The 26,953-nt window shown below is 44.0% G+C and overlaps 1 protein-coding gene across 1 annotated transcript in view; it reads right to left on the bottom strand.

Moving 5' to 3' along the window:
• MTHFD1L (methylenetetrahydrofolate dehydrogenase (NADP+ dependent) 1 like) overlaps window positions 1-26,953 on the bottom strand; it is a 253,352-nt gene that overhangs the window by 117 nt on the left and 226,282 nt on the right. The window lies entirely within an intron of this gene.

Raw genomic sequence — 26,953 nt, 5'->3', positions numbered from 1 at the left:
ACTTGTTTCAAAATAACAACAAACTAGTATTTCTTTATTGATGCCTTTTTTGGGAGATAGTTGTCAAAATAGGATATAAAAATAATAAATATACTAAATAACTGTTTGAGTAAAAGTAATCAAATATATTGTTGTTGATATTAGAGGTAATTTTTATAAAAATCAAACCCTGAGGTTTTCTGCATTGCAACTTACCCATAACAGACATTTGAGGTGTTCAGGTTAAATTAAATACTATTCTGAATCAATTAAACATCCTACAGTTCATGTTGTGTTATGAGGCAACTTGTTCTGGCAGTTAAAACCTCTATCAAACTCAGTATTGTTTTGAATGACATATTTCAAACAGTGTAACATACAAGAATGCATTTATTTTTAACCATGTTCCAGATTCCAGAGTCTTGCACGGGTGGAGAGCCAACTAGTATTGGCCGAGAAGCTTCTGCAGACTCCCCATACAAACTGTAGCAGACATTGACTGTATGCTCTTTACTTCAGGAACTAGATTGAATATTCTGCTAGTCTACTGGCCACTTAGCTCCTCAATAAGCATCCTGTCTGAGTTGGCAGAGGTGCTCTCGGACATGGTGCTGGAGATGCCTAGACTGATAGTTCTGGATGTCTTCAACATCCATGCTGAATGTTCCACATCAGGGCCAGCCCAGGACTTCCTAGTTTGCTTAGCAGCCCTAGGCCTCTCTCAAATAGTTACAGGCCCCATGCATGAAAAGGGCCACACCAACTAGAATTTCTTCATGATACTTTTTCTAACTTGTGTATGTTTGCAGATGGTGAGACACTGATTGGAAGGGATTTTAACCTTGATAGATCACACTCAAGCAAAAGTCCTAAGACAAACAAGGTAAAGCATTCAAAACTCAATCTTTTATTTGATAATTTTTTAAAAAGACGACTGGCGTTCTCTACACACAGAAAAAGATTTCACCTATTTTTCCCCATGCCACAATATCCATACCAGTAGAGGTGGGCACGGTCCGCATTACGGACCTAATTTCGTCACGAACTTACCCAGTTCGTGCTTCGCGAACACACGGGCCGTGGGCTTGTGTTTTTCTCCCGAAAGCGCCGAACATTGGGGCTTTCTGTCCGTGTGTCCGTTGGCCCATCATGCCAGGATTCCCGCTCAAACAATTTCCTAGGCAACGGTGGAACCACCTTCCCCGTTTGGAACACACCAGTCTTAGCCCAGGAAACCTTGATTGGCATCTCTGTCAGCTAAACAGAGATCACCCTTTCTGTATAAAAGACAACGCGCGCAAAGCGTCGGCTCCATTCTCCTGGTACGGGGACGCGAGTTAGTTCTAGCTTAGCAACTGCTTGCTGTGGGGAATTTTTGTGTGTGCGTGTGTGAGAGCGCGGCTTGTGCCTTGGGGCTTTGGGGCTTCAGCTGCAAGAGAGCTTTCTCTTTTCTCCATTTCTCCTCCTTTCTATTCTAGAGCACTTTTTTAAAAATCCTTTTACCACACTGATTTCTTTCTGCGTTGTGAGTCCTTGGGTTCTTCTCGGGCTTAATCCCCCCCCCAAATCTCTTCCTTTTATCTGGGTTGCCGGTGGGTTCTATTGTGCTGTGACGCCACCCCACTCACAGACCCACAGTGGGTGCAAGGCAGCTTTGGGCGTTGTCTGCTTGAGTCCTTGCCTTCATTTCCCCACGTTCTTTTTTGGCTGCGCTTGTGCTTTGGCTTTTGAGGTGCAAGGGGGAGACTGCTCCTGGCCTCTGTGAAACACCTGCTCTCTGGTGACCGGCAGCTCGCTTTGAGGGGGCTCTCTCTGCTTCACTCCTTTCAAAGCCTTTCACTCCCCCAATTGTGGGTGACTTGGGGGGACATTTCCAGCCTGGCTTTTGAGGTACAAGGGGGAGACTGCTCCTGGCCTCTGTGAAACACCTACTCTCTGGTGACCGGCAGCTCGCTTTGGGGGGCTCTCTCTGCTTCACTCCTTTCACAGCCTTTTTAGTGGGTCACTTGGGGGGACATTTCCAGCCTGGCTTTTGAGGTGCAAGGGGGAGACTGCTCCTGGCCTCTGTGAAACACCTACTCTCTGGTGACCGGCAGCTCGCTTTGGGGGGGGCTCTCTGCTTCACTCCTTTCAAAGCCTTTCACTCCCTCAATTGTGGGTGACTTGGGGGGACATTTCCAGCCTGGCTTTTGAGGTGCAGGGGGAAGACTGCTGCTGGCCTCTGTGAAACACCCACCCTAGGACCACCGGCAGCACGTTTGGGGGTGCTCTCTCCGCTTCACTCCTTTCAAAGCCTTTTTCACTCCATAAATAGTGGGTGACTTGGGGGGGGGCATTTCCAGCCAAGTCCTGTCCCTGGCACCTTCTAAGTACCTCCTCTTATTCTTTATAAACTCTACTACTTCCATTAGAATTTGTATGTTGCAGAAGCAGTCTAAGGGACAACTGTTGTCCCTTTCTGGCAAGGCAGGAAGGTGGGTGAGGGCAGCTGCCGTTAAGTTTACGCTAAGCCGGAACTTCAAGTGTGGTCACCTGGTAGGTGTGCGATTAGGCTTCCCCTGGGTGAATGTGGCCTCTTTTTCCACCCTCGGTGAGAATACCAGCGCACTCTATTTTGGCCTGTCGGGAACGGGGGGAACCTCCCCCTCCTCCTGACAACACGTCCTGTCCCTGGTATCCTCCTCCTGACGACAAGCCCTGTCCTGGTATCCTCCTCCTGATGACACGTCCTGTCCCTGGTATCCTCCTCCTGACGACAAGCCCTGTCCCTGGTATCCTCCTCCTGATGACAAGCCCTGTCCCTGGTATCCTCCTCCTGATGACAAAGTCCTGTCCGTCTATGGTGGTCCCCACATCGCAGGGGCAGGTCTGGTTGGCAGGCGGTCTTCCTTGTGGCCAGAGGAATATGCACTGTCTGGGGTCTGAAGGCTTGCGCTTCCAGAGACCCTGTGGGGAAATATACTCGTATGGTGGTCAAAACATCGTTGAAGTGGGATTCCGGATGCCTGTGGCACCCCCTCGGTTTTTCATTTTGGCTTCTCAAAGTAAAACTGGAGTTTGATGGGAGAAGGCCTCCCTGGCGGATTCCCATCGGACAAGGGTTTTTCGGCTGTCACTTTCTCATCCATCCTCTGCCCTGTTCCTTTCTGCTTCGTCGTGGAGGTGAGTTGTTCGGACAGTCGATGAAAGCACTGTCCTGGTGGTGCTTTGAGGACGGCAGGCTCCTCCATTCCATGTTCCATGCCTCACATCCCTGTGTGTGTCAGGGTGATGGATGCTGTGCCAATGAATCATGGTATCTGAAATGCAAGCTTTCCTGTCACCACTCCATCTGGTCACGAGGGATGTTCTTGGGCTGGGCAGACTCAGGCCCACAGTACACATACCATGTCAGACAGGTGCGTTCCGGCTGTGGTCCACTGTGGACAACATTGATGGCAATGCTCTCATCGAGCGGGGCTGTGCTTTCCTTCTTCTGCCTTTTCGCCCCCTCCTCCAGCAGAGAGGCCGCTTTTACAGAGGGAATATTTGTGCCACCTAGTCTTCTTGGCAAGTCTCTTTGGCTGCTTCGTGATCTATCTCCTCTGACAGGACCGTTTTTGGCATGACACCGGTGACCTGCACTTTCCCTGTGGCCACCACATCAGTGAGGTGTGTTTCGGTCTGATGAAGATAGGCGTAAGGGGTTGTTGTTCCTACATGGTGTTCTGGGGAGGTTGAGCTTTCGGAAGGACATGTATTTTCCTTGCCCCCACCATGCAGGCACCTTCCCACCCAAGAAACCACATTGGTGAGGTGTCTTCTGTCTGTCACACTCGCTCCATGGCTCCTTTAATCCACGTGCCTTTCCATGGGGACAAATGCATCAATCTGGTCCCTGAAGGCTTGAGCTGTCAGAGACCGTATAATCTGGATGCTGCATGAACCCCGGGCGAAGAGGTGGGCTTTGTCAACAGGTAGCGCTCCTAGAAAGGGGAGACAGCCAGCGGTAGGTAGGCCATCTCTGACTGAGCGCAGCTGTAGAGGCGTTGCAGAGACGCAAGGCGTCGGCTACTATTTGGATCACCACCACCACCACCTTCCCTCCATTCCTCCATCCACATCCCTTTCTGTGTGGGAGGCGTTCTCCCAAAAGTGGAGTTCTAGTAGCCTTCCCCGAAGATGGGGAAGGCATGTGTTCCTGTCCATTCAGATGCACCTGGCCCGTTGAGGATGTGGGTTCTGACTCTGACAGTGGACTTATCTCTCAACCAGGGGGGGGGGGCATCTTCTCGTCAAAGTGGGATTACACATGTCCAACATGTGGTTGTTATGTCTTCCTTTTCTGGATGTTCTGCTGCAGCTGCCACCACATTGTAGACGTGGGAAACGGTTGCATCTTCTTGCTGTCCTTCCCCTTGCTTGTGCTGGAGACACCATGGGAGTGGTGACTTTTCTTGGTGACCGCCCAGATACTTGCCTCCCTTTTATCCTCAACTCAACCTTTAGAAGTATGTTTTTCAGGGGCACTCTTCCATTCTGTCGCAGCTGTCACGTCGGAGAAGTGTATTGCTGCTCTCTGGTTGACAGGTGGAAGGGAAGGCACTTTGTTGGTGAGACTGTCCTTTCCCCCGAGGATGTGAGAGGGTCCTTCAAGGAGGGGCGCTAGAACTGTTCTTCCCCCAACGTGTGAGGTAAGGCAGGTGGTGGTTGACCCTAGTACCTTCCCATCCTGGACACGACGTTGTAGAGGTGGGATTCCTGATAGCTGTGGCAACCCAACAGCCATTTTTTTCCAAAATAAATGGCTATTCCATGCAAAATAAAACTGGAGTTTAATAGGAGAAGGCCTCCCTGTGGAGGGGTTTTTTCAGCTGTCACTTTCTTCTGAATAACATTCTCCAATGTTTTCTCTTCGGCCAGCCTCTTTTGCCGCATCTTATTCCATCTCTTCTTTTCATGCTCTCTCTGTCTCATCATGACATCATACAATCTCCTCTTTTCTCCCACACCCCACGTTGGTGAGGTGGGTTTTCGGTTGACTGGAGGTGACACAGCCTTCTGGGGAGGTTGACCTTTATGAAGGCCATAGTCCTGCGCCAATCAAGCAGGCACCTTCCCAACTGGCACACCACATTGGAGAGGTGGGTTCCAGGCAAGCTGCCTTCAATGGGTGCACTACCCATCACAACCATGTGTTGCAGGAAGATGCCTGCTAATTCCCCTATGCTAGGCACTCCCTCATTGTCTCTGGCCCTCCCTCCAGTGCTTGGCAATGGAAGTTGGGGAATGCTTTGGTCACGGCCACCAAGTCTGTGAGGTGGGTTCCTCGTGCTGTTCTGGGCTGGCAACTGCACCCCAGGATTTCCCACCCTCCACATTAGTGGGCTTCAACTTCTTTCCATGGTACCTGTCATGTCAACCCCCCCCCCAATTGGGAGGAAGGAGTTCCATTGGTTATGTCCAACCGTGGGGAAGGGGGTGTGTGGCAAGCACATGAGTTGCCTTTGTGGACTGCACCACGGTTGGTGAAGTGGGTGTTGTTGGCGACCATCCTCCTCCTGCGAGCACAGGGGCCCCTCCGAGTGGTGAGGCCGATTCCGCTCACTTCCTCCAGGTGTGGGGAGGAGTGACTGTTGCAAAAGCATGAGCTTCATTGCTGACTATGTTCGGTGAAGTGGATATCATCAGCAACCATCCTGCTCCTGCAAGCGCAGCCAGACCCCCCGCCCCCTCAGGGGAGGCGGCTGGGCGCCGCCTCCCTGGGCCTGCCGGGCCCATTCCGCCCCGCTCTCCTTTGGCCCAGTGGCCGGGCACATGGGGGGTGCCGCCGGCAAGCGGCCAGACCCCCTGCCCCCTCAGGGGAGGCAGAATGGGTGCCACCTCCCCGGGCCTGCCAGGCCCAGCGGCCGCCGTCCTCACCCACCTCCCTTCCTTTGTGGGGATTTCGCCCCGCTCTCCTTTGGCTCGGCGGCCGGGCACATGGGGGGTGCCACTGGCGAGCGGCCAGACCCCCCGCCCCCTCAGGGGAGGCGTCTGGGTGTCGCCTCCCTGGGCCTGTCAGGCCCAGTAGCCGCTGCCAGCAGACACCTTCCTTCCTGGTGGGGAATACCGCCCTGCTCCCCTCTTGCCAGCCACTCAAAGCCCAACTGGGGCCAGTGAAGGGGGCCCCCGCAGGGAGGGGGTGGCCCCCATCGAAACCCACCTCTCCCACATGGTGGCCGCCAGCCACTCGAACCCCAACCAGCATATCCTTCCTTTGCCAACACCGCCATGTTCGGTGAAATGGGTTTCGTCGGTGACCGTCCTGCTCCCGCGAGTGCAAGGGCCCCTCTGAGGGTCAATCCCCAAAGTCCAGTGACAAGGAGGACAGTGGCCCAGGTCAGCTTGCTTGAAAGCAAGCAAGCTGACACACCACGTCACTGAAATGGGACTCGTTGTCCACTGCCCAAAGAGGCTCCTTCTGAACAGGGTAGCATGAGTTTCCTTCCCTCAAGGTGTGGAAGACATCCTTTCCCTCCCTCGCGTGCCTTCCATTCCAGCAAGGGGCCTTTGAATTGCTGCATGATCTCCTGTTGTGGAGTTGGCTTTCATTCAAGTACATCCATTCATTCCCCATCATGGAGAGTTGGTCTCCCCGCCCCCAGGGAGGGCATCTCTTGTTGATGCAGCCCCACGTAGGTGGGTTTTGTGGGCAGCCACCTCTCCTGGACAGGAGCACAAGTCTCCCTCCTTCCCCCAAGGGTGGGTAAGGGTCAGTGAGAATAGGGGAGGGGAAATTGTTGATTGTCTCTTTGGAAAAGTGCTAATCAAGGAGTGTTACATGAGAACCTTTGGTGGGGAAAGTCGACTGAATTGAAAATCTGTGGGAAAACCAAGGCTTTTCTGACCCGAACCGGTTCGTGAACCGGTTCTCGAACCGGGCCTGGTCCGTTAAAAGTTCGTGGACTGTGGTCCGTGGAAGCCCATGAACCCCGAACCGGCGGTCCGTGGGAAAATGCTGGTCCATGCCCACCTCTACATACCAGGATTGCTTATATCCTAGCATCACATAAAATATATCACAACATAATCTCAAGTGTAGGAAGGAAGATATGGTCAGACCATGCATGGGTGGAGAGCCAACTGGTATTGGCCTCTTTCCTCAGCCTCTCGAAGAGGTGGTCATCTGCTCACTACTAAAAAACCGTTCTTAGACAAAAACGATGTAACCAATTATTGCTCAGGCTCTAATCTACTCTTTCTGGGCAAACTGGATGAGAGAGCAATAGCTGACCAACTCCAGGCCTTCCTAGACAACTTTGGAGCTTTAGACCCTTTTCAGTTTGGTTTTAGGCTGGGCAGAGACAACTCTGATGGCTCTAGTGGAAGACCTCCACATGAATGTAGACATTTTTGCTCCTCTTGGATCTACCTGCAGCCTTCAACCTAGTTGACAACGCCATCCTGATGAGGCGTTTGGCAGCAGAGGTGGTATCAGAGGAAATGCCTTGGACTGGTTTAAATAATTCCTTATGGGATGAAAGGGTTGCTATTGGAGACCAGCTATCTTCAGTGTAGGAAATATCTTGTGGGGTTCCACAAGATGCAATCTTATCCCCCATGTTATTCAACCTCTATGTAAAGCCTTTAGGAAAACTCATTAGTAGCTATGGAATTGGATGCCATCAATATGCAGATGACACCCAGCTCTATATCTTGTCATCCAAATCCCCTGGTGATGCAGTAGAGGTACCGAGTCACTGCTTGACAGCTGTTGTCAACTGGCTGAAAGCACCAAATTGAAATTGAACTCAGACAAGATGGAAGTGATGCTGGTTGGAAAAGTGGAGGTCTTGAGGGACATTGTACTTGCAACTTTTGATGGGGTTCAGTTGACCCTGGCTGACTCAGTTAAGAGCCATGGGATTATATATACTAGATCCAGTGCTGCTGCTGGAGAAGCAAGTAAACACAGCTGCAAAAAAGTAATCTCAGAACTCAGACTAGCCTGTTTTAGTATATGTGCTGCTGAAGCAAGCATCATCTCAGACTAGCCTGGAAGATGGCCCCTACCTTGACATGGCTGATCTGGCCACCTGCATTCATGACACAGTAACATTGAGACTAGACTACTATAATGCACTCTACATACATCTCCCCTCATAGCTGACTTGGAGACTCCGATACAGAATTCTGCAGCTCATTTAGTCTCAGGAGGAGCCAGAGGGAGCATGTATATCATTTCCATTCTGCAGTCACTCCATTGGCTTCTCATCATTACTGGGCCCAATTTAATGTCACGACCATTACATTAAAAGCCCTTCATGGCCTTGGCCCCTCATATCTGTGTAACCACATTTCCCTCTATGTTCTGCCATGGCAGCTTTGCTCATCTGGACAGGGCCTTCTGTGGATATCACCCTGCATTTGGGCAAAATCAACAGCTGCCTGCACACGTGCTTTCTTTGTGGCAGCCCCCACTTTATGGAATGGCCTGCATGAGGAGGTCACGAAAGTTCCCACTCTCCTGGCTCTCCACAAATGATGTGGAACTGAATTATTAAAGAGGACTTCCTATCCAGATTATAGGACTGTGTTGTAAGAAGTAGCTCAGAGAGATGCATCGGTAGGAACAGGAACGATATGCTTCTCTGTTGGATACTGTCTGCTGATGTAGCCATTCACCTACTAGGGTGTTTCCACATTGCTAAACATGCCATATAAATTTGTTATGCTTTGTTTCAGAAAGATTTCATCTTTATACTTGTTTTTCAATTTTTTTCTCTAGATTCTAGATTTTCATGTCCTAAGGAGTTTTCCAGCATTTCATTTTTGCAAAAATAAAATCAGAGGGGGAGTGGCATTAAGTGTGCTAAGGACCTTAAAATCTCTCATCATTCTTTTGTCACAGATGCGTAGCCTGATCGTGGTTGCTCATTGAAGACTTTGCACATTCTTTGTTTAGATAATTGTACCTAGTCTTCAACCCAATGGGGACCCAAAGCAGCTTATAGCATCATTCTCCATCTCAACAACTCCCTTTATTAATTCAGCATGTGCTCCAGAAATAAGCTTTACCTTCTAGAGCTAAACATAGGAGAGCCTTAACTTCTCAATAAGCTCTGCCCTACTCCCTATCCCTCTTTCCACATTTAGTGGTGGTAACATTGCAAATATTGGTAATGAATTGGTGGGAATAGTACTCTGATGTTCTTTAACAGCTACATGTTTGCTACTAAAACAAATCACACATTCACATTTTTAAACACAACAAGAAATTTAAATGCAAAATGCCCTTCTTCTTAAAGGAGAGAGATAGGGACACGTCAGCTATACTTTCCTTATGTTGATACAGTTAATGTGTTTCTTATCACCATGATTCCCCTGTTTTTCCTCGCAGTTTCTTTCTAAACTCAACACACATTCCCCTGTTGTTTGGAAGTACTTGAGCATAACAAACTGTACTGTCTTTGCATTCCATTAACTGCTGCCTGAATGTCAATAGTGTTTAATGAACTACTAGTAATGAACTCTTCTAAAAGTAGCAGTTCTGATCATGGAAGCTGAAAAGAAAAATAAGGGGTAGGGTCTTGTGATTCTGTTCTACTACGAGTGGAATCCTTCTGTAGTGCTGAGAGCCTTCTGCAGGCACAAGGAAACTTCCATTGCCATCATATGCCTCTAGCAGAAAGCTCCTTGGCCAGATGAAGGCTTTGCTGTTAGTGGAAATGATTTATAGGATCCAGTCCACTATGTGAGGGCAGTGCACTGTACAGCTATTTCTATTACTACAATACGGTGTCTCATGGGAGGCTACAGTATACTCTGTGCCTCAGCCCTCTCTTAACAATTTTGGAACCGTCTTCCATAGAGAGTAATAGTACAATCATATGTATGTTTATTCTGAAGTCCCCCTATGTTCAATAGAGCTTATTCCCAAGAAAGCATGCTTGAGATTGCAGCCTGAGTCAGTTGAGGGATCCAGTATGAAAACAAGCATAATTAAGTTCACATTTCCCTTTTCACTCCTGTTCAAATCACCTTCAGCAGGCTTGTTGAGAGCTAGTGTGATATAGTGGCTAGGGTATTTAACTAGGGAGACCCAGGTTTGAATCCCCACTCTGCTATGGAAGTTCACTGGGTGACCTTGAGCCAGTCATACACTCTTAGCCTAACCTGCCTCGTAGAGTAGTTGTGAGGATAAAATGGAGGTGAAGAGAATGAGCTGCTTAGGGTCCCCATTGGGGAGAAGGGCAGGATATAAATGAAGTAAATAAACAAACAATAAATATATTGATGTGGACTGGTAAACGTGGACTCAGTTATAAGTCAAGGGCATCAAAAACTGATTCACTAAATTATGAAGTATGCATGCATCCAGTCAATGTTTCAATGGCTAACTGGATGAGCATCTTGGCTGAGCTGTTTGGTTGGGGTCATCTGAATGCTTCACCAAAGATACAACTTGTACCCAGCCCCACTGTGTTATGCCTCTACACATCTGGCACAAATATGATGAATGATGGTTTGGCAAATGCGAGCTGAGCTTTGAAATCTTCTTGTGGTGGAGAAATCACACAGTCATCAAAACATAAGCTAAACTCACCCCAGATAAATATAATCAATATCCACATAAGGCAACAGGAATTTCCTACTTTACTTGACTAAACTCAAGTAAAGCCTTTCATCTTCTAAACTCAATCCCATATCTGACTCTTTTTTGGATAGATAAAAGGAAAGGCAACATAATAATAATAATAATAATAATAATAATAATAATAATAATAATAATAATAATAATAATATCTCTCATCTTATTGCTTTGCAAGTTTACAGTCACATCTTTTGTTATACATCAATTAGTGGCCATGAATTAATAGTTTTAGCCAATTTATGGGTGCACGTCAGCAGCATTAGCAGATAATTTAGTAAGAGTGGATGTTTATCTTCTGAAAATAAAAAAGTACTGGAGAAAATTTGTAACACTAAGATGATGTGGTCTCGGTCAGCTGTGGTGAGAATGAACCTACCACCCAGTTTGGTTCCTTTGTCATAGCTCTATTTTGAGGGTACATTTAATTAATGGTATTGATTTGTACAAGAGAACTTCCTGGTGGATTGTGCCCCATTGTGAGATGATGTGAATCACATGAAACCGCCAGGGTGATAAATTATGGCAGTGAAGAGACTTCAAGGACAAAAAGTGACTTTTTTTGCTCTGATCGTTTGTTTGACACTGATCCTTTGTTTTTGCTGTGGCCTTGTCAGTGGTTGAAGACAAGGAATGAAGAAAGAAAAGAAAGTATCAGTTTCCAGGGTATTCTCTGTGAATATCACCAGACCAGGGAAAAGAAAGATACAACATTTCCAAGATTATAAACCATTCCTTCCCTTCTGGTTTTGCAGGGTACATTTATTTTAAAAATGCTCTATAGAACCAATGTTATCTCAAATTCGTTAATAGAGGTACATTTTGAAAGGTTTCAGATGCTTTTCAGGCTCACCCTAAAGCTTGGGAGAAGAAAGCAAACACTAAGTAATGTATTAAGAATGAAAATCTTTCCCTGCCTTTAGTTTTGCATTCATTTTTTTTTTCAGGTGGAGAGAATGATGCTTCAGCTGAAATAGACCACATTTAATATAGCTCGTGCAAACTGCTGTTGAGGCTTTTAGAGGTAGAAGTAGGTATTAGGGGATATGTTTTGGAGTGGTTCAAACTATTCCTCATGGACAGAAATCAAAAGGTTGCCACTGGAGGCCAGTTATCATCACGGTAGGACCTAACTTGTGGGATTCCACAGGATGCATTCTTATATCCCACACTTTTCAATCTCTATCTAAAGCCTTTATGACAAATCATTCAGTTTTGTGGTTGGTTGGTATCAATTTGCTGATGACACCCAGTTCTATATCTCCTTATCCAAATCTCCTGATGATGCAGTGGTGCATTGCTGCCTTTCTGCTGTGGTTAAATGGATACAGGTGAACAAATTGAAACTAAATCCTGACAACACAGAGGTGATGCTGGTTAAGAAGGCAAAGCTCTTGGAGGATATTCTGCTTCCTACCTTTGATGGGGTTCAGTTGACCCTTGCTGACTTGGTTAAGAGCCTAGGGATCATACTTGCTTCTGCTGGAGAAGCAAGTTAATGCAGCTGCAAAAACACTTGCTTTCAGCTCTGTTTAGCTGGAAGATGGACTCTTACCCTGACCTGGCGAATTTGGTTACTTGGATTCATGCCCTGGTGACATTATGACTAGACTACTGTAAAGCACTCTGCAAAGGTCTCCCTTCAAAGTCAACTCAAAAATGCTAGTGGGTTTAGAATGCTACAGCTAGGCTGTTATCAAGAGCTAGATGGAGCATATATATTACTCCCAGTCTGCAGTCACTGCCCAGCAGTTACCAGATTAAATTCAAGGTAATGGCTAAAAAGTCCTACATGACCTTGGAACTTCATATCTGTGGGACTGCTTCTCTCACTATATTCCACCAGGACAACACTGCTCATCTGAGCCGGGCCCTCTGCAGGTGCATTCCTGCAAATGGGCAAGAGCAACAACTGTCTGTACATGTGCATTCTCTGTTGTGGCCCCCTCCTTATGGAATGGCCTGCCTGATGAGGTCAGGAAGGCTCCCACTCTCCTGGAATTCTGCAGACACTAGAAAACTGAATTACTCAGGTAGGCATTCTTACACAGGAAATAGAGCTATACTACAAGGGAATGGTTCAGAAAGATGCATTAAGGAAAAGAAAGGGACTGTGTGTGTACTATACCACTGTTGCTGTATTATCTTACCATGTAATTTCTGCATTGTTTAACATGTCATGTTAATATTAAGCTTTATTTCAGATTTTTGTCAGATTTTTGCTTGGTTTCAGATTTCTGCAATCCTAGTTTTATTTGCATTGCTTATTGAATCTCCCATCCTGTTGATTGTATTGACTTACACTGTGTAGTTGTCCTTGAGTCCCAGTGAGAAAGGCAGATTTTAAATAAAATAAATAAAAGTAAAATAAAATAAAACTGGACATTGGAAATATGTTCTGGCTTCCCAACAGTGTGTAGTTAGTAGCATCCTCATTAGCATAATACATTGTCTGTGGCAAATATTAGTAAGGCATAATTTTATGCAATATTTATTGATTTACAATTCTTTCCCATCTAAGAAGTCTTAATTCCCAGACATGCCTGCAATTTGAATGGCTTTCTAGCACCTAATTGGCTCAAAACCAAGAAGAATTTATCACTAACTAGTCAAGCAGGAGGAGGGCATTGACCTAATTAACTGGATTAGTTGGAGAGAAAGAAATGGGTTCTTTCAGGCTGCCCAACTGAGAAATAGTCTTGAAAGCATTTATACCATTTTGCAAACAAGATTGACATTTTTTGTATGTGAATTCTACATTTGCAAGTGTCCTTTAAAACCTGTGTGGGATAGATTCAGTTTTAAATATAACTCTCTTATATTTTTTGTGATGTATTAATAGCATCTTAGATTAAAAGGCATTTTTAACATCACTAGTGAGAATCCCTTAGATTTTTTTGTCTCCGAGACAAAGATCATAAGCCAGCACTACTTTGCTGATAGAAGTGTTTGCTAATTTCTAGAACCCACCTTTCTTGTTGACTTGAGGATGTAAAAAATAATAATCATTTCCTCCTTCACAGCAAATAAGGCCAGACGTGGGGTGATGGTACCAGAAGTCTCCTCAAATTTATATTTTCAAAGGGAAACTTGCCATAGGCATCTTTGTCCCAATGCCCTTGGAACAACCTGAGATCTTTTTTGCATCTACTTTAATTGAGAGCCAAACTACAAGTGACGTCTTACACAGGTTGGACACTAGTTGGCTTCCCTCAAGTTTTGATGGGAAATGTAGGCATCCTGGTCTTGCAGCTGTAATGGAGAGCCAAGCTGTAAAAGCAGGGCGCCTACATTTCCCATCAAAACTTGAGGGAAGCCGACTAGTGTCCAACCTGTGTAACACGTCACTTGTAGTTTGACTCTAAGTTCATGATCGGGGACAGAGGGTGGCACTCGAGGAACAGATGTCTGCTTGCCATTCTTTGGTATACAGTGACCCTCAGGAGGCGATTCTTTCCCCAATGCTATTTAAATGCAGGGCCTGTAAAATTGAGATGTTCTGCTGGGCCTTTGGCTGAAGACCAGTGGGTGTCCCCCCTCTTCCACTTAAGACTACCATTTTTTCTGAGCCTGCCCTCGGCCATGTGCTATGCCCATATGCGCCCCCTCGCCCAGGTCGTTCACAGCTTTGGGCTGGGTTGTCACCAGTATGCGGATGACACCCAGCTCTATCTGCTGATGGATAGCCAGTCTGATCATGCTCCATATTCCTTGGCCAAGGGACTTGAGGCCGTGACGGCATGATTATGTCAGAGGCACCTGAAATTGAATCTCCTGAAGACAGGTTCTGTGTCTGGGTCCTGGGGTGATTGAGCTGGGGACCTGTCTCCCAACCCTCGATGGGGTACGGCTGAAACCTTCGTTGACAGCGAGAAGCCTCGGCGTGACCTTGGATGCCATGCTTTCAATGGAGGCCCAGGTCATGAATGTTGCCAGGTCTGCCTTTTTTCATCTTCGACAGGCCAGGCAACTGGTGCCCTATCTCTTGCCCTGGGACCTGGCTACAGTAATCCATGCAACAGTCACCTCCAGGCTAGACTACTGCAACTAACTCTATGCTGGGCTGCCCTTGGGCCTGACCCGGAAGTTACAGATGGTCCAGAACGCAGTGGCATGCGTTCTTACTGGAACATCAATTCAAGCACATATTCATCCTGTGCTGTGCCAGCTGCACTGGCTCCCAGTGGAGTTCTGGATCCAGTTCAAGGTGTTAGCCTTGGTGTTTAAACCCCTTTATGGATTGGGACTTGCATACCTGCAGGACTGCCTCTCCCATTACGTCCCCTGCAGGGCAGTGCGCTCTGCAGACAAGCAACTCCTGGTAGTCACCGGCCTGAAGGACATCCGTCTGGCCTCAACCAGCCTGGCCTGGTGGAATGCTCTCCCGCTGGAGATCTGGGCCCTGCGGGCCCTGTTACAGTTCTGCAGGGCCTGTAAAATTGAGATGTTCTGCTGGGCCTTTGGCTGAGGACCAGTGGGTGTCCCCCCTCTTCCACTTAAGACTACCATTTTTTCTGGGCCTGCCCTCGGCCATGTGCTATGCCCATATGTATGCCTATATATGGACTCCCGACTTTTTATTTAAGTAGCCTACGGATATGACGTCTGGCCCATTTTAATGACTGTTTTAAGATTATTATTGATTTTATAGTTTTATGATTAATTGATTGTATTTTATGAATGTTGTGAACCACCCTGAGCCCATTCGTGGGGAGGGCAGGATATAAATTAAATAAATAAATAAATTCTGCATATCACTTCCTGTGCTCCTGTGTTTGTTTCACGCTCCAGCCTGATACAGAGTAACAACAACAACATTTGATTTATATACTGCCTTTCAGGACAACTTAACACCCACTCAGAGCAGTTTACAAGTATGTCATTATTGTCCCCACAACAATCACCCTGTGAGGTGGGTGGGGCTGATAGAGCTCTGGAAGAGCTGTGAGTAACCCAAGGTCACCCAGCTGGCTTCAAGTGGAGGAGTGGGGACTCAAACCTGGTTCTCCAGATTAGATTCCTGCTGCTCTTAACCACCACACCAAACTGACCTGAAGGAGGATGTGACTACCTGAAAGGAGTAACCCCTTCCTTTCCGTTCTCCTGAATCTCCGCAATCTCAAACTGGGCCTTGCAAGAGAGTTCACAGTGAGGCAGGAGGTAGGGGACATGTGCCTGCACTGAAGAACTTAATGAACAATGGTTACAGGTAGGTACAACCCTGTTTTCATCTTCGTTCTTCTGTGCAGTCCCACATTAGGAGATTACTAAGCTACACACAATGAGAAGTTGGGGTGAATCTCTTCAAGGCATCTTTTATTAACATCAACATCAGTTTTAACACTTAATAAACTTTGCAGTAAGAAGTATCTAAACTGTATAGGCAACATGCCAATAAGGTTATAACTATTTACAAAAACTTTAAAGTGCATAGTGATACAGCTTTTTAGGGTTTTTTTTAAAGGCAAACAAAGATTGCAACACTGCTCTCATGACTGCCACGTCCTGTGTGGTGTTAACATCTACTGCACAGTGTTTGATGAAAGTGTCTGACGATGACCACGTAGCGGCTTTGCAAATGTCCTTTATTGGGACACTTCACATAAAAACTGAAGAAGATGCAGTAGAATGAGCCCTCGGGTGTAATGGACTCTGAACAGCAGCATGATGGTAAATAATCCATCTGGAAATTGTCTGGGCTGAAGCTCTTTTGCTGTTATTTACAACATTTGATGTATATACCATCCTTCAGGACAACTTAATGCCACACTCAGAGCGGTTTACAAAGTATGCTATTATTATTCTCATGACAATCACCTTGTTAGGTGGGTGGGGCTGAGAGAGGGTATCTTAAACACCTTGAGCAAGGTCTTGAACATCTTGGATGATGGCAAAAATGGTACAGACAACAGAATTTCACTACTTCCTTATTTGCAGATTTCTGGTGATGTGTGGTAAATTTCTTTTCACCATTTAATAGAATCTTACATTTGACTAGCTTACAAAATGGGCATGGGAATGCATGCCCAGGGAAGTTCTTATGATAAATCATTGTGTCTGCTCCCCATCTGAAACTTTTCAAGACAAAGCCTTGTTTATATCTTAAAATTTACTCCCGAGATCACACAGGACTGTGAAAACTTCATAAAGGTGTCCAAATTCAGCAAAATGGTAACAAACTAGTTCAGCATTTACACCTTTGCTAAATTCATTCAAAGTTAACCACTTTGAAGTCCTATTAATTTCTAAGGAAAAGATTTAATTGCACTTAGCTCTGCCATTGGAATAAATTGCTTAATTCTTGCTGGACTATGTCCAAGTTTCCATGGACTATTTCATACTTGTAACACAATATATGAACAGGTTCTAAGTTATTATTACACATTTTAATATACTGTTTTAAGACTCTTTCAGTATATTTCCTTTCTTAAGAGAAAAAAAGGTTATGAAGCTTACGGGGTGTTACTTCATAGTTACCAACAGCTGGTCAAAATTTATTTCTGAAGAAGAAAGACAGATACAGTACAGTCCTTTTCCAATAGACCCTCATGAATAGCTCTGAATGCAGCTGGCTCCGAAACACAAAAGTTTCTGCTCAAATCCTAGTTCACAGAATAAAGAATGAGCGGAGACACTACATCTTCTCTGAGTCAAGGCACTAATGATATGAACCATAGTATATAACCAGAAAATAAATAAACAAATACTATCACTCACTTTTTTGCCAAATTTTGATAATCAGAGCAGATGAGTTTTGTTTCTTTTTTAAAAAAAAAAACCCTATACCCTTCACACCTCTCTATTCTGATGACTTGGGGGAGGAGTTGCAAAAATGTCCGCTCATGCAAGGTGAGGCCAGGAAGCTTGCCTTCCCTCTAACATCACATATCCAAATCTGATTGAGTATATCAACATCGTCAAGAAACCAAATCAGAGTGAAGGCAATGTTTCCTGCTCTTCCTGATTTGATTTGGTAATGGCATCATTGAAACAAATCTGATTAGATGCATGAAGACATGACATCATAACACTGGTCTATGTGAATTCTGTTGTCTAGGATCATCTCTGGGAGAAGCCCCAGTTGCTGGTTTTAAAACACAATGCTGAAACTGTCGAAAGAAAACACTATCTGTGGGGAGCAAAGAGTGTATGAAAAAGATTAGCAAAGGACTTCTTGAAACATTTTGTTCCTTCACTCATTGTCTTCACCATGACATTTGGGAGAGGACAATTTTTTTCTAGGTGCAGCCATATTGATAATTGTTATTGGAAGATACGTGCTAAAATATAAATTATTTGTCTGTGGCAAAAGAAATTGTTGTAGTTGAGCAAAAACTAATTTCAGAGAATCTTCCACATCAGCCATTTTTTTTTTAAAAACTATTTTCCCCCTCTGGATCATTTTGTTTAGAACTGTTTTTTTCTGGCAAGGCAAACCAGTTGTAGCATTCATTGATCTGAAAAGTCAAATTGATTTTTGATCAATTAGCATAAATTCAGACAAGCAACATTGATTTAATATTATTACAGCTATCAGGAGCTTTATATAGCAACACTAGAAACAAAGCTGAAATGTGAAAGAGCTGTTTCTGACTCTATCTTTTGGCCATCCCTGGCCCTGTGTTCAACACACACAGCATAAAACACACTGCTTAGCTGGGGCACAGTGTTCTCAGCTAACATCATAACAAACATAGCCAGCTGGCTTAAGTCCTGCGACTTAGCACAAAGGAAGCAGTTCCTATGATAACTCCATAGACACCCAGTGTGACAAGATGAGAGCTTTATTGGAATCAGGACAGGAAGATTCCTGGCTCCTGCCTGGATAAAAAATAAAACCAGTCAATGAAAAGAAGGGATGTAAAACTGGTTAAAAGCAACTCCTTTCCCACTAAGAAGCTATCTCAAATCCAAACACACTTCAAAAAGGGAACATCATCTGTTTCCTAATTGTCCTCAACTGAAAATTCCCAGGATATAATGGCTCCTATTGCACTCTCCAAATGCATACTTCGGTAATTCCTTCTTGTCCCAGGATGGCCAAGTTCATTTTTGGGTCAGTAGAGGAGGGGAGCCTCTGCTTTGAGTTCAATAGAAGACAATACATTCTCATTTGCCTTCTGTCTAACTTGGAGAAAGGCCTGGTTCAAGCAAGGAAACAAACTGATGCACCTGAGAGGTGCCCTATTAAGTGATTTGTATCATGTCCTCCAGAACCTCAACCAGTTTGAACCGTACAGAGGATATGCCTGCAGTTACTGGTTTATAACAACAACAACAATTTATATACTGCCCTTCAGGACAACTTAACGCCCACTCAGAGTGGTTTACAAAGTATGTTATTATTATTTCCAGAACAATAATCACCGTGTGAGGTGGGTGGGGCTGAGAGAGCTCCTAGAAGCTGTGACTGGCCCAAGGTCACCCAGCTGGCTTCAAGTGGAGGAGTGGGGAATTAAACCTGGTTCTCCAGATTAGAGTCCCATGCGCTTAACCACTAACCCAAACTGGTTTAATACTGTATCATTTATAAACCAGCAAAAATGGATGTCAGACTGAAGAAAAATGTAACACAGAGAATACTCCAACTAAATAAATCATTATAGTTCCACTGAACAGGCAAGGCGGGATCTAATGGAAACTTTCTGCTGAGTTAAAGAATTATTTCAGGTTTCTAGACACATAACCTCAGACATTTAAACAAGGATAAAATTAGTAACAGTGAAAAATATGGAGTGATGGGATGTGCTGGGATACAATTTTTTTCCTGCTGGCAGGCCTTATAGATTGGGTCAGCCGCTATTTCCTTGGCACCTTTCTTATCTCATTTTCTTTCTGTCAGACATAAAGCTAAAAAATGTAAACTTGGAATTCTCTGTAAAAGAAGCTTTGCATTTTCACAAGAATATTTTAACAAGCCTAAATTGTCCTACAGAGTTGCACAAATTTTGGAAAATGTTATGAAATTTATTGCTTTCCAAAAATATTTCTATTTGAATTTAGATTTTAGAACAATGCATGGGAGGTAGTTAGGGTTAAGGTAAGGACCTAGGTTTCGATTTTGGAAGTTTTTCTAGTTTTAAATTAGTACCAAGTCATATGACATCTAAGAATCCTTCCCTCCCACAACAAATTATTTTTCCTGTATCAATTATATGGTGGTCCACAACTTAAGTCCCAGTCACAACAGTATCTTATCACTCTATTCCACAAAGTTTGAACCTTTTTTCCAGTTTAAGGAGCCTTCATCCAATAACTGCCAGCTGAAGTTTAGAGAGGCTACTTGTATTACAAGCAGTGTGGTAGGACAAGTTAACATTCCCAGGCATAAACAAAAAATTACAACCATTTGCTGGCATTCTGAAACATGATGGTCAGCCACAGCATATGCTGTGTCTGTGTAGCCCCATAATGAGTACCACCAGGTTAACATGAAACCTGGTCAAAAAAGCCCTTACCAATGGTTCTGAGGATTGAACAGTTCTTAGAACAAAGTACATGAATTGTAAAAAATGTTGGAGAAGCAACAGCCTGCTAAGAATCTAGTCACTGTAAATACTCTCGAAAAAGTAGTTTAGTCCACTTGTACCCAGGGGGAGCCGTGGAACATTCTCTAGGGTTTATTGAATGTTTTCTCTTGCAGTTCAACCTACCTCTTGTTGTTTTTCTCTCTCTGCTTTGTGTTAGTATGTGTTAATGCTTGTGCTCTGAATGCCTCTCTGTTGCATTAATGGCTTGCACAGGGATGTTATTCCCCCGCCCGGGGTGGGGGAATCCCCTGCTCCCACCTTCCCAACCCCACACCCACTTGCCTGACCGGTGGGGGGTGCACTCCCCAGGGCGCCCACCTTGGGCAGCGCGATGCACCCCCGGCAACGCAGCATGCCCCAGGCAGTGCAGCACACCCCCATTTCAGGCTACAGCAGGCCCGTTTGGGGCTGAATCGTACCCCATGGTGGGTCGATTTAGCCGCTTGGGGTGATTCGTTCTCCCAAATCGCCATTTCTACTGGAAGATTGATCTCTGTTGTCTGGAGATCAGTTGAAATTCTGGGGGATCTCCAGGCCCCACCTGGATGCTGGCAAATCTGCCCTCTTCTGGCTTTTAAAGGAAAGGGAGATTTATCTAAGTGTATATGTGGATAATTCCTAAGAACTAGGGAAAGGCATATAAGAAAGAAGAAAGCTCTGATTCAGATCTTGCCTCTGAGCCATTAACTCAATGGGTGGCTTTAGGCAAACCACTATCACCTACTGCTTCCTTCACCTGCCATATGGAAATAATAATCCTGTCCTACATTGCAGAGCTGCTGTAAGGATTACTTTTTATTTTTGATGTTTCCATAGATTATTAAAGATTAAATAGAGGCTATTAATTACAAACAATAATATTAAAGTTTATGATTTGATTGCTCCCAGAATATGATGTAACATGCAGACACAATCCAAAACTGCTTGCCCACCTAGAGTCCTTCCCTCTTCACCATCCTCCCCAAGACTGAACTTTTAGCAATTCTAAGTGGAGGTACTTTTGCCAGGAATTGCCAGTTTTCTGCTTGCTACATATTCCGGCACCTCCCACCCTCAGTACTGTTTGCAACAGCAAGCTAATTAAGATAGTGACTTTTATGTCTCCTGGTGTAAAGAAAACACTCTAACTTCATTTATTCTGTGAACTGCTTGGCCCAGTGAACTAAATATGTTCCTGAAGGAACAGGGAAAAGGAAAGGAAAAGGAAAGTTTTATTCTGGACTTTTGTAATGCTCGGCTTTAAAAGAGTTTGTGGCATAGAGGATTTTTCTCCTCCACTGGCATGTAAGCAGATAAAAATTGATGATTACTTTGCCTCAGATGTACACCCCACACTTTTATTATTCCTACTTCAAATTGCTTTACCCCTTTGGCTAACCATCTTCCTGACTCTAACGAAGCAGATGAATGGGGAGAGGCATCTATCTTGCACCAAGAAGATAAAAATGGCAGCACAAAGATGCCAGTGCCAGAGTCACTGCTAACAGCCCAGGGAACCTCATCCAGCTAACTGCCCAGTTAACTGCTAAAACTGTCGATGTTATTTTTGAAAGAATTGTAAAGAAAGTAAAGTTGACCAACTTGCCCAGGCGATTAAAGACTATTCCAGTGTGAGACTGGACTCAGACAGCTCCCAAATAGGAAATCATCTATTTCCAACTTCCTTACCTTGGAGACCACAGAGAGAGAAGACAAGCACCTGGAGGCTTCAAGCAGATGTGGACCCATTTCAGCTAAAACTACAGCCTCATAAAATATGTATAACTGTCTGCAAACATAAAGGTCAAATTCCATCATGGAACTCTACATGGCGAGTTGCCCATCACCTAAAAGCCCTTTTTGGCAAAGCAATGCCTTCGCTAGACTTAATATAGTCAGTGCCTTTTTACAATTTGAATCAAGCACAAAGAGTAATGCTCTTTGGCAGCTCTGGGGGTCCCAGAATAATGATGCAACAGAAAGAATTTTTGCACACCAAGGGGGTCTTTCCAGCCTGGGTTTTTGACAATCTAATTGTAAAGCCCCTTTTTTCTAACTTACAAGAATCTGGCTCTGCAAAGGATGCAAAGGACATAAAGGATGTAAAGACTGATGATTTTCCCAATGATGACTTGATGGATGTTGTTCATCAGGACCAGGACCAGAGGTCCACCTTTTCTATCCCTCCTAATTCACCATTATTACATTTTTCTCCTGAAAATTCAATCAAAGAGAATTTATTAAATTCATTCTCAGCCCTTACATCAATAGAGCAATAGTTGATCACCACCAGACTGGAACTTTTAAGACTAAAACTCTTAAGAACAACAAGTGACCTGTCCCAACAGGTACTAGCATCAGCTGTTCCTCTACTTATCCACGAACCTGAGTGCTCTCCATCCAAGTTGTCTTCTCAGTCACTACGTCCTTCAAAGTTGGCAGACCCAAGAAATACAAAAGACATTCCTAGCCGTCTCCAAAAAGAGAATCTTGAAAATAAAACACCCAATGACTTCCAAGAATCCAACATGAGCAATCGCAAAAGCCTGGAAGTAGTTTCCTCACAAAAACTGTTGTGTCTTGTTAGATACTGAAGGTGACCTAAATAAGACACTGACTGCAGACTGACAATTAAAGATTCTATCATGGAACATGGGAGGCTGGAGCAACAAGCTGTATGACTCTGATTTTTTAACATTTCTCTCCAATCATGACATACTCTGTCTCCAGGAAACCTGGATCCAGAATCCAGATTCTCTGTCCATGCAGGGTTTTAAGGCCTTTTCTGCACCTGCGATTAAAGTTCATTTGAAGGGACATGGTAGTGGAGGACTGGTAGCTTTTATTGCCATTGAGCTGAATGTTGATGGGCAAGTTTTAGAGAACAGCTGTCCCAATAACATCCAGACTCTACTTTGGGCCTCTGCTATGCATCAATGTGTACATTCCTCCTAGGGGTGCTTGTTCCTTATTATCCACACTGGAACTGCTGATCTCCCAATACTCTATTGATAATATTATCTTATGTGGTGATTTTAACACAAGAATAGGTCCAGGAGAAATTGATGAAAAGGCAGCTTTGAATGTACAGATTGCAGCACATGCACATTTTCTAGACCACTCAGTGAAGGATGCAGTCATAAATAAGTTTGGTTTAAAACTTTTGGAACTTCGCTCACTGCTTAATTTACATATTCTTCATGGTCCCTCCTTTGATTCATCCAGAGGGACTTTCACCTTCTTGTCCACTCGCAAGGCCAGCGCAAAAGAGTACATAGCCATCTCTCCTACTCTAATGAATTCTGTGGTTAGGTTTGAGGTTGTAGATTCTGCCCTGAGAGACCATTGTTCACAGTGGCTGATACTTAACACCAACCCCAAGGCTTTATTATCTCCAGGCCAGGGTTTTGCAAAAGGCAATATGTCCACTCTTAGGAGACTTAGATGGTCCAGAAAATTACATAATATACTAGCCCAAGCCCTTATAAGCCCAGAGTTGACTTCTTTGCAATCTGCTCTATGACGTCATAGTACTGATGTAATTAAGACCTTTGCTGATATCAATAGACAACTCAAACTATATTTTATAAATAACAGGCCCATAAAAGTTTGTTCAGTCATAAATAACAGATGGTATAATTATGAGTGAAAAGAGCTTTAAAAGATGTTAGTTCATACCATGAGACAATCCAGACGTAACACTGATGGGGTGCTAATGCCGCGCCTTCTACAAATAAGATCTCAGTATAAAAACCTAATTGAGCAAAGGAAACTAATTATGCTAAATCTCTCTGGAAATGAGCTGGATCGCATGGTTATTGAAAAGAACAAACCTTGTTTGGGGGAATTAGTGTCTGACAGAAGAAGTGGCTCTCTCTGTCAGCCTGATGCATTCATATCAGGTAAAGAATGGGTTACATACTTCTGCTCAGTTTTTGTTTCCCAACCTTCTACTTCCTTTGTTGACATATCCAGTATCCCAAAGTGGGACTCTGTTTCGGAATCTGAGATCAGAGCCTTAATATCCTCTTTAACTTCTGGAAAATCTCCTGGGGAAGATCTGATCCCTCCAGATGCATACAAAGCTTTCCCTGACTGGTGGTCCCCTGTGCTGGTTAGAGTTTTTTCACAAATCAATGACACAGGTTCAATTCCTTCTGGATGGAAATTAAGTATTATTGTCCCTATACACAAAAAAGGGATCAAATCTGCCCCAGAAAACTACAGACCAATAAGCTTGCTTGATATAACGGCTAAGCTATATGGTATATTCCTGCTTTCCAAAATAGAAGACTGGGTAGATGAGAATCAAATTATTCACCCAGCCCAAGCAGGGTTTAGAAAGGTATCAAGTACCGCTGATCATTGCCTAACACTTCATCAATTGGCTTATTCAGGTACAGCCCCTTGAAAATGCTATATGTAGGCTTTGTTGATCTGGCCCAGTGAGGGGGGGGGGAAGCCTTTGACTCTATTGATAAGACCCAATTGTGGTTGAAGCTCACGAATATGAACATTGACGATCACGTACTATTTTTGCTTCAAGAGCTACATAAAGATAAAAATTGGTCTGAAGAGGTTATTGCATCAATTAGGGGTTTATTGTAAAGAAGAAGTTCTCACTATCAACTTTGACAAAACTAAAGTAATGGTTTTTAGGAAAAGAGCAAAAATGTCTTCCTGGAGTAGCTTGGGTAATCCAATTAAACAATGTAATTCTTTCAAATACCTCAGAGTTAAATTTAAAGAGACTAAATTGGTCTGCCCATGTGGCATCGGTCAAATTGTCAGCATTAAGAATGGTTGGGTGTATTATTATTCTAAGGATGATCACCTCATAGATCCTGTTCTGAAACTATGTAATAGCAAGGTTATACCCCATATGCTCTCTAGAGTTGAAGTCTGGGAATGGAATGATGTCAACTTGGATAACCCTGAAATAGTTCGGAATCAATTCTTAGGCGAATTCTAGCACTCCCCAAGTGGTCTCCATTTGCTCTGATGAGAGCTGAAACTGTTATTCCTTCCCTTAAGACTTGGGCCCACTTAATTCTTAGATACTGGAAAAGAGTCGAAAATTCAAGATCTAATCCCCTTAGTCATCAGTCTTTTAACTTGCTGTTATCTAAAGATCAGCAATATGTTGCGTTTTTGAATACCATACTCTCAAGATATTCTATTCCGGACAATCTTTTAGGAACATCAACTGATTAACTCCCATCTTAGAAATTGGATATACGACTTCAATGCCTGGCTAGATTGTTTCTCAATATTAAAATCAAAAGCTGTCCCATGGCATAAACTAATTAAACTGGACCGTACTAGAACTCCCTACCTAGCTAATATCTCCAACTTTGCACTCAGAGTTTCCTTCGCTTCTTTACGAGTCTAATCAATGCCAATGGCACTTTTGGAGGGCCGCTTTAATCAAATTCCAATGGCCCAATGCCTATGTATCTGTGGTTCCCAGGTACCCAAGGACTTACCTCATTATATTCTTTTCTGCCTGCTTTACTCTAGTCCGAGGGCCAAATTTTTGGCAGGAATTCTATCCGGACTGAGGTCATACCCAGTTGGGGAGAAAAGCTCATTCTTGTTATCCAACACAGATGACTATGTGTCCTATAGAGTTTCATTATTTGCCCATACACTCTAAGGTAGCAATGCGATGGGAGGTTACCTAGATAATTGTTCTTTTTATTATCCCTATTGTATTGAATTTGTAGCCATGTTTTAAAATTGATTTCCAGTTCTACATGCTATTTTTTGTGTATCTGCCGATCTATAGCTTGTATTCAATTTGTATTCCTCACCATTGAGGGCATTGTAAACTTGTAACAGCCAATGGCTATATACAATAAATCAAACTTGACTTGATACTCTCACATTGCCCATAGGATGGATTAGCAGAACTTGTCACATGGACTTCATGCCTATTCAGAGAAAAACAGGTCAATTATAAACCTTGCCTTAGTTGAAGGAGATAAAGATTGGTTTATTTAGCATTTTGTTCAGATAACTCATTGTATATGTTTTGCCTCTTCTTTCCTTTTCTGTTGTTGCCTTGTTATAACTGCTCTTGGCCAAAATCTCTTCTATCTCTTTGGGCAAAAGGCTTCTGAATAGTCAAAGTGTGCCCTTGAGACTGCTTTTCATCTTGAACGAATGAATATCCATTGTGAGAATAGCTGCCTGCTAGAGACAGACCAGACATGGCCTACAACAGCTCAGAGAGGCAATCTGCTTTGGTGGCTCGCTATGGATCTTTTGTAGCTTAGGTATGAATGATGTCATGGGTTCAGAAATCAACAGATTCAAACCCTTGGTAGGCATGAAGGATGCATTGGGTTAGGAAGCTGGCTGTTGGATTCCATTTGGATATGGAGCGTAGCTGTGAGGAAAGCAAAGGAAGAATGTGGCTGTGGAAAAATATATAAAGAGAAAAATGCTACTGGAGCACCAAATATGTAATATGAATGCTGTATTATTTTATTGCCCTGACCTGCATTGTCAAGGCAAGCCTGAATTCATTCTATCTTAGTCAGCTTTACTTAGTAATTGAATGAGAGGAAGACCAAGGAAGACCAGAATTGCTATGCAGACACAGGCAATGGCAAGCCACCTGTTAGTCTCTTGTTTTGAAAACTCGAGCAGGGGTTGCCATAAGTTGGCTACAACTGGACAGCACTTTGAACCACCATTTTTATTAAATACATAATAGTATTCTTAGACAATGTAATTGTTATGATCGCTATTTGGAAGAGCTGGTATGGTATAGTAGCTAGGAATGTCAGTTGGTAAATCTTGAATACAAATTCTCACACAGTCATGAGTTTGCTCTTACACAATCCTT

The sequence above is a fragment of the Eublepharis macularius genome, chromosome 1, assembly GCF_028583425.1.
Source record: "Eublepharis macularius isolate TG4126 chromosome 1, MPM_Emac_v1.0, whole genome shotgun sequence".
NCBI lineage: Eukaryota > Metazoa > Chordata > Lepidosauria > Squamata > Eublepharidae > Eublepharis > Eublepharis macularius.
This window is presented reverse-complemented; position numbering and strand designations above follow the sequence as displayed.